Here is an 8,767-nt window from a genome sequence, read left to right as displayed (position 1 = left end):
GATCATTTTTGTTTTAACAGTTTCTTTTAAAAAATGTTACTTTGTTGTGATGTAGTATAATGAAAAGATAGCAATGTAGAGATTGTTGGAGGTAAAGAAAGAAGATAATTGATTGAGAAGAAAAAGAAACATAGAAAATAGAAGAAGTAGAAGATATTTTTAATAATAATCGATTGATAATAATATGTGTTTGTATAAGAACAAGACTAGCCTTTATATAGGCTTAAGAAAATAACTAAACTAGGAAACGTAAAATTAAAAGGAAAACTAAAAGAGTCCTAAATTAGTGAAAGACATGAACTAGGAAAACTTAGAAGCCAAGCTTCTATGAGGAATCATCTGGAACGTGTATATGCCCTGCATCAATCCCCCTTCTTGAATGAAACTCGTCCTCGAGTTGACTGTGCAAAGCAGGAGTTCATTGTCAGCATGAAAAGTGAAAATATCTTGCACATGATATGTGTTTGAAATATTCCAGTCACTTGGAAGATCAATAACACACGCATTATCACTGATCTTCTTTAAAACCTTGAAGGGTCCATACTTCTTCGTATTTGTTTTGTTGTAAGTCCCCACTGGAAATGTTTCCTTTCGCGGATGGATCATTACTAAATCACCCTCTTTTAAAGTCTTCAGTCTCTTGTGTTTATCAGTATCTTCTTTATACTTAGAATTAGACTTTTCCAGCTTAGTCTTTACTGATTTGTGTAATTCAGTAGCCTTGTCCACAAAATAATCTGCAGTTGTACTTGTACTCTGAGTGTCCGGTAATACCACCAAGTCATGTGTATGATTGGGAACCTCAGAATACACACTCTCAAATGGAGTTTTTCCTATAGAACGGTTGACAGAAATATTGAAAGCAAACTCCATATGAGGTAGTAAAATATCACATTGCTTGCTATTTTCATGCACTTATCTCGAATGAGATTACCAAGTGAACGATTCACTACTTCTGTTTGGCCATCATTTTGTGGATGTGAAATGGTGCTAAACTGTAAGGCAGTCCCCAAGCGCATCCATAGAGTCTTCCAAAGTAGCTTAAGAACATAACATCTCTCTTAGAAGTGATGGATTTTGGAACTCCATGTAGTCGTACTATTTCTTTGAAGAATAAGGCTGCTACATTCGATGCATCAGTGGACTTCTACATGCAATAAAATGAGCCATCTTAGAATAACGATCAACTACGACCATTACAGAATCATTACCTCTAGAAGTACGAGGTAAACCAAGTATAAAAACCATACTCATATCAACCCAAGGTGCATCAGGAACTGGTAACGGAGTATATAGCTCTGTATTTTGAATTGTACACTTAGCTCTCTGACAGATCATGCACGTTTGTACAAATTTTTGTACATCGTGTTGATGCATGAAAAATAATTCCCCTTAACCGGGGTAGTGTGCCCCAAAAGGGAGGCAAATCCAACATGGAACATGGGGACTAAAGCCCAAGTCCACTAAGGAAGCATCCGTAAGATGGAAGGGACAAGGAAGTAATTAATAAGAAAGAAGGAGGTTGTATTAGAGAAGGGATGCCATTAGTGGTAATTAAGGAGGTTTAGGACATGTGGCAAGATATCATAAAAGGAAAGGGCTTTTGGAAAGTCTATATAAGGAAGGACAAAGTACAATAGAAATGCAATTATATCTCTTATTATTCTTAGGAGTTGAGGTCACATGGTGTACTAGGACGGGTAGAAACCTAAACCAAAAATTCGGTATTAACATTTGGCGACCACACCCGGAGGCTCGTTCTTAGATCACCGTGACGTACCCAGCAAATGCAAGCTCAAACACGGAAGAAGACCAACTGAATAACTCGCCACCCAACCCAGAGGGTGAACGAGTAGGGATAGTAACAGATCCAATCACACAGATACGAAGACCAGACGCGCCACAAGAGAAAAACAAGCAACATGAAGTTGAAAACTCTCAACCCGTACAACCTTCCCTGAAAGACATGAAGGAAGAGTTGGAGAGTCACATTGAGAGCAATATCTAAGAAAAATGATGAAGGCAGCTAGCGCTAAACAGAGCACCAAGGGAACCGCTGGGAATATGAAAGGAAAATGAGAGGAATCCAATGCTATGACACAAGAGGCGATGGCTAAATTATTTGAGATGAATTACAAGGTAGCAAAACAAAAAAACTACGCTTTCATGGCTATCCCGTACACTTCCGAAATTACGGACTATCAATATCCAGAAGAGTATACCTCGCCTAAGTTCAAAACATATGATGGGCAAAGAAATGCACGAGAACACCTTAGCCGATTCAATTTTTCCATGAACGACAACGTGAGCAACGGAAAATTATGCTTGAGAGAGTCCCCTAAATCGCTCACTGGTACAACATTTACATGGTATGACAACTTAAAACCAGGAAGCATCGATTCATGGGCGACTATGTCCTCACTCTTCCTTAGAAAATTCTACTCAGCAAAGAGGAAGGTCGGAGCCATAGATCGGAGTAAGTGCAATCAACACCTAGGAGAAGATATAGGGAATTTCATCACTAGATTCCGCCTCTTCGCACTAGACTTCCACGAAGACGTCAAGGAAGAAGTGCTAATAGAAATCTGTGTCCAGGGGATGAAACCCGCGTTCAAGAAAAGTTTGGTGAACTTCCGGTTCCCGACTTTCGTTGAGCTAGAAGAAGCAGCGGTAAGGATACCCGATTGTGTTGAATAATTCAACCCGAATTATGTATGGCGTAACACGGTAAACACCGTATCAACAATACCAAGAAACACGCGCACGCATAACAATCAAGAAAGATGGAGCGTACATGGAACTTCAAGCGTCCATTGGCCGGGTATCCTATATACGACGCTTTATACTAGGTTTGGCGCAACTAATTTCTGCATTCTTTCCTCTACTAAATAAGGGAGTAATGTTCAAATGGGATGAAACACAACATGCCGCGTTTGAAAAGATAAAGCAATGCCTGGTCAGTCCCCAAGTTCTCAAGCCTCCGATAAGAGGAATTCCCCTCTATTTATACACGGTATTCACAAATTCTGTAATAGGCGCGGTACTTGCACAAGACATGGGTGGAAATGAATTATCACCTATCTACTATGTTATTCGAGTCTTACGCGATGTGGAATTAAGACACCCGCGAGTGGAGCAAGCATGCCTAGACCTCATTTACGCAACACAGAAGCTGCGCCCATACCTCCTGACACACGAGACCATTGTCGTAGCCGCAACAAATCCTATCGCTTATTTAGCATCCAAGCCTATTTTGACAGGAAGGACAGCTCGGTGGTTGTTGCAGCTGTCAGAGTTCGAGATCAATACCAGCGGCCGAATGGAGTAAGGGGGCAGGCAATAGCTGATTTGATGGCGATGTTCCCAAGAGAAGGGGACGACGAAATACACGAGCACATACCTGGAGAAGTAGCGACGGTGGATGTCGATAAACCTTGGTCCATTGATAGGGTGTAGAATACATCCTATTTATTATCTATTGTTTATGCCTTCTCTGCTATTTTTCTTGTAAATTATGTATTTTAAGCGTGTTTTGAGTTTTATAGCTACTTTGGAAGTCATACGGAGAAAAAGAAGAAGAAATCATCCAAAGTTGAGCGAAAGGGCGTAATTGTTATTTCACAGACGAGTGATATTTGGAGCCCAAATAAGGTTAAGGGGTAGCCAGTATTTTGTTAGCAGGAAAGTATTAAATACACCCAGGAGAATTAGGGGTTGAAAACTTGAGTGACCCTTATCTGAGACTATGGGTTGTCTTAATCCATCCTACATATTCCCTAAAATCGAGCGGCTCATTCATTCTCATTTCTCTCAATCATTAGTTCACTCATTTCCCTAAAACTGAGAAAAGAAAGAGAAAGCAGCAGCGGCTGCTATTGTTGCCGAGAGATCGATATGAAGGCACAGACAAGGAGAGAAAGCTATTGGAAAATTGAAGTTAGAAACTGAAGCTGATATAAGCAGAGATCGAGATTTAAATGAATTTCATAATTTCAGGAGCTAGGGTTTGAGAAATTGATGTTGTTGTTGATCTCAGAAATGGAAGTGTTGCTATGAATTGAACCTTGGAAGAAGAAGGAATGGAAGCAGATCGAGAGATTGATTAAGGGTTCGACTTTATGCAGCTGTTGGTGGTTTCTGCCATGAATGATTGAAGATGATGGTGGCTGTGCTAGAAGAAATTGGTTCATATCTGAATCTGTTTTTGAGATCGATTAAATGGGTTCTGAAATTGGATTAGGGTTCTGAATTAACGAAGAAGAACATCTAGTTGTTTCCATGGATTAGAAAGGTTTTTGGTTGAATCTGTGATGGCAAAGACGACAAGAAATTGAAAGGATTTCTGTACATTTGTGAGATTGTGAAGCAGTTATGAAGAAATAAAGAAAAGGGGATATGGTGCAGAGACGAAGCTGAACTGAAGAGAGGGTTGTTTTAGTTCAAAGAACAAGGATTGAAACACAGAGGGAAGAATTGAGCTCATTCTTGAGCTGTTATGAGTGCAGGTGAATGATGGTGGTCTGAGGCTGTTGTTGATGAAGGATGTTACTGCAAATGAAGTTACAATAGATGTATGCTAGGTTTCTTAACAGGAGAAGACCAAAAATAGGCCTGGAAATACGCCTGAAACAAAGGAAACTCCGTCGGATTCTACTCTGACGAGTCGACTCGGTGCTGGCGATGACCATTCCAGACGAGTTCGATGACCTATCCATCCATATGACTCAGTAATTCAGCCGACTAAGACCGAGTCAGAGAAGCTGATTCAGTAGCTGACTATCATACCTTGACTCAGATGACTAACGGGTTGACCTTCTTGACCGTTTAGTTTAACAGAACGTCAACGGAAACAGAACTCAGGTGGCCGACATCGACATTTCAGGCGGAATTCCGGTGATCCCGAGAACTTTTCAGGCGACCAAAATGTGTAGAATTTGTGAAAACTAGACTTGGAATTTGATGTGGAGTTGGGCTTGGATTTGGAAAGAAAAGATGGAAGATGTGAGAAAGGCTTGGATTTGAAAGTTGAGTTACAAAGGGAAAGGGATTCTATTCCTAAGAAGAGTTGAATCAAATTGAAGCCTATAAATAGAAAAGTTCTCTATACACTTTTACACACCTCTACACACACAACACTTGTGTTTTTGCTTGCTTTTTCAAAATTCTTATTTTAATTATTTGTGTGAACTTTAAAAATTCTCTCTTTAATTATTTGTGTGAATTTCAAAAACATGAGTAGCTAATATTTTTTTTTTTTTGATTTAGGATGAATTCCTAGTTCTTGACATGTTTTGAGTTTTGTTTTAAATCTACTTTGAAGTTTTCACATGATTATCGTTTGTTTTTACTAATAGGAATGTTTATACATTCATGATTGATTGATAGGTCGTTTAAGATGCATACTAAATTGATTTGTTAATTGATCTAAAGCTAGTGAAAGTTAGGGGATAAGTAATCGTTTCTTGACTATTTACATAAGTAGCAAACACGAGACCTTGCGGAGGGATTCCGTGGATCAATTGTGCGTGGAAACAACGTTAGCAAGTAGACCTTGATCTAAGAGTCTAACTACTAATATCAGCCTAATACATTCATAAATCTTAATGCGTTTAACTAAATTACATCTTGAGTGAGCTACTACTAGGTTGTTTGGTGAATAGAATCTCGTAGTCGAGAACTTCCGTATCCGGTGATAGGATTTAGGGGTTTAGCACTGAGCTAGCTGCTTTACCTACGGTTGGTGATAATTTGAGACTAATAAAAAGTGGAAAAGAACATAACTTGAATCATTGTTTTGAAACGAAGAAGAATTCCTTTATCTAATCTCTCTTATTGATTTCAACTTAAAATTTTAATTGCTTTATTTACTTTCTTTTTTTTTTTTAAAATCTAAAACCAATCCCCCCTTTTTGTGACAACTAAACAACTAAAACCTCTTGCTCCTCGTGGGAACGAACTTGACTATACTATATTACTTGTTAATTAGGTGGAAAAACATTAATTAATTTGTTGTGGTTACGACACGCATCATCCATGTTTTTCGATGGATCATCATACGGAGCTGTCGGGGGAGCTGGAGTAGTGTCCGAAGCCCCACAGGGCGAACTGCTCTCCTATTCATTCAAGATAGACTTTCTCTGCAGTAATAAGGTCGCCGAGTACGAATAATTTATCCTAGGGATTAAACTGGCAAAGGAACTCGACCTCAGAAGCTTGGAAGTAAAAGGCGATTCGAAGCTAGTGACAAATCAGGTAAATGGCGATTTTCACATCAAGGAATCACACCTAGCTCCCTACTGAGATGAATCCCAAAGCTTAGTGAACATAACAGGGTCGACCTTAGACTATAATAGAAGAAGCCTAAATCGGCACGCTGGCGACCCTGGCAAGCAAGATGCAACTAAACGAGAAAGAGGACGGAAATGTTACAGTAAGGAGAAAGGAATTACCTAGCACGTGGAAAGAGGACTTGGCTTTCGAAGAAGTGGACGACTGGAGACGCGTATTCATCGAGGACTTGACAAAGGTGGAAGAAGACCGAGTTTTACCGACCCAGACTCTAAAAACAATTGTGATGATTCAAGGAGCCCTGTATTACCGAGCGGCCGGGGGATCTCTCGCGAGATGTGTAAATAAGAGAGAAGTGGAAAAAATCCTCCAGGAGTTACACATGGATACATGCGGGCAGACCGGTGCTATTCACCTCTATAGAAGGTTGCAAAGATTAGGAGTATACTGGCCGAGTATGTTAGCGCAGGCATCGGCTCTCCAAGACAACTGTGCCGATTGCCAACCTCCACCACAACCAGCTAAATTCTGTACAGCTGAAGGAGCATATTGGATACAACCTTATATATATTTCATCCAGCACGACAAATTACCCCATGACAGACAGGCAGCGTTAAAAATACAGAAAAAGGGAACGTGTTTATTCATGCACGAGGGCGTCCTCTACCGCAGAAGCTACAGTAATGCAATTTTCGATGCCTGTCAGAATAGGAGGCATTGGAAGTAATGACCAAGTCTCATAACGCCAAACACCAGGGCATGCGGAAGTTATTCCTGCAACTCTATGAAGGAGGATTTTACTGGCCTGCCATGGAGAGCGATACTCCGTGATTCGTACGAAAGTGCTTCAGCTTCCAAACGCATGGAACCTTGATCCGGGTACCTCATACTCAGCTGCATAGCACGGTAATGCCGTGGCCATTTCATAGTTGGGGATTAGATATGATAGGTCAAATCAACCCAATATCTTCGAAGCGCCATAAGTACATAATAACTAATATGGAATATACGACAAAATGGGTCGAAGCGATACCTCTCAAAGACTATGCCGGAGCCACTATAACAGCCTTCATCAAGGAATATATTATTTGTAGGTTTGGCGCACCCATGATAATCAGAGCAGACAATGCCAAGTCATTTGTAAATAAGGATGTGATGGACCTACTCGATCAGTACAATGTGAAACTATACACGTCAAATCCATATTACCCCCAAGGAAACGGACAAGCAGAAGCGAGTAACAAAACACTCATCCGAATCCTGATAAAAATAGTGGATGGGCACCACAAAGAATGGCACGAAAAGCTACCACTCGCAGTATGGGCATACAGAATCTCAAAGTGTAGCTCTACAAGGGCTTCACCCTATTCTCTTGTCTACAGGAAAGATGCGATACTACCATCCAAGGTAGCAGTCCCCTCGGCTAGAGTGGCGATGGATAGCCACACCACACCATACGAAGTAAGTCGCTTCGTGCACCTGGATACAATAGAAGAAAGAAGAGCACGTGTAGAGCGATTCGCATAAGAATATAGGAAGCGCACGATAAATTATTATAACCAAAGCGTGAAGGAAAGAATGTTTATGGTAGACGACCTTGTTCTCAAAATCGTCCCGCATGTGCAAAGAAATTCTAGCGCCGGAAAATTCTTCGTGAATTTGGAAGGACCCTTCAAGATCAGTAAAGTAGCAGAAAGTGGGTACTACAAGCTTAGGCGTATGAATGGCACCAAAATAAAGTCTCCTATCAACGGTAAATGGCTAAATAAATTCTATGCATAACTCACTTGATGTAAAAGCGCCTTCCTTAAATAAAAGGTTAAGTTTATATCCACAATATGCGTGACAAAAGACCATGGGAACGCCAATGGCACCCAGTGAGTTAAAAAATTTACTAAAGGCTGCGGGAACTCCAAAGGCGCCTGACCGGATCACAAAAGGCTGCGGGAACGCCAAAGGTGACCGACCGGATGACAAAAGACCACGGGAACGCCAATGGCACCCGGTCGGTTAACAAATTTATAAAAGGATGCGGGAACACCAAAGGCTCCCGGCCGGCTGACAAAATGTTGCGGGAATGCTAAAGGCACCCGACCGGCTGACAAAAAAAAAACCACGGGAACGCCAAAGGCACCCAGTTGGTTAACAAATTTACAAAAGGCTGCGGGAACGTCGAAGGCGCCCGACCGACATATAAAAGGCTGCAGGAATGCCAAAGGCACCCGACCGGCTGAAAAAAAGCCACGAGAACGCCAAAGGCATCCAGTTGGTTAAAAAATTTACAGAAGGATGCGGGAACGCCAAAGGCCCCCGACCGTAAAGGAAAAAAAACATTGCGGGAATGCCAATGGCACCTAATCGGTCAAAAAATCAACAAAAGGCTGTGGGAATGCTAGAGGCGTCCAGTCAACTGTCAAAAGACTAGGGGAACGCTAATAGTACCTAGTCGGTTAACAAACCTACAAAAGGTGGCGGGAAC

The sequence above is a fragment of the Papaver somniferum genome, chromosome 2, assembly GCF_003573695.1.
Source record: "Papaver somniferum cultivar HN1 chromosome 2, ASM357369v1, whole genome shotgun sequence".
NCBI lineage: Eukaryota > Viridiplantae > Streptophyta > Magnoliopsida > Ranunculales > Papaveraceae > Papaver > Papaver somniferum.
This window is presented reverse-complemented; position numbering follows the sequence as displayed.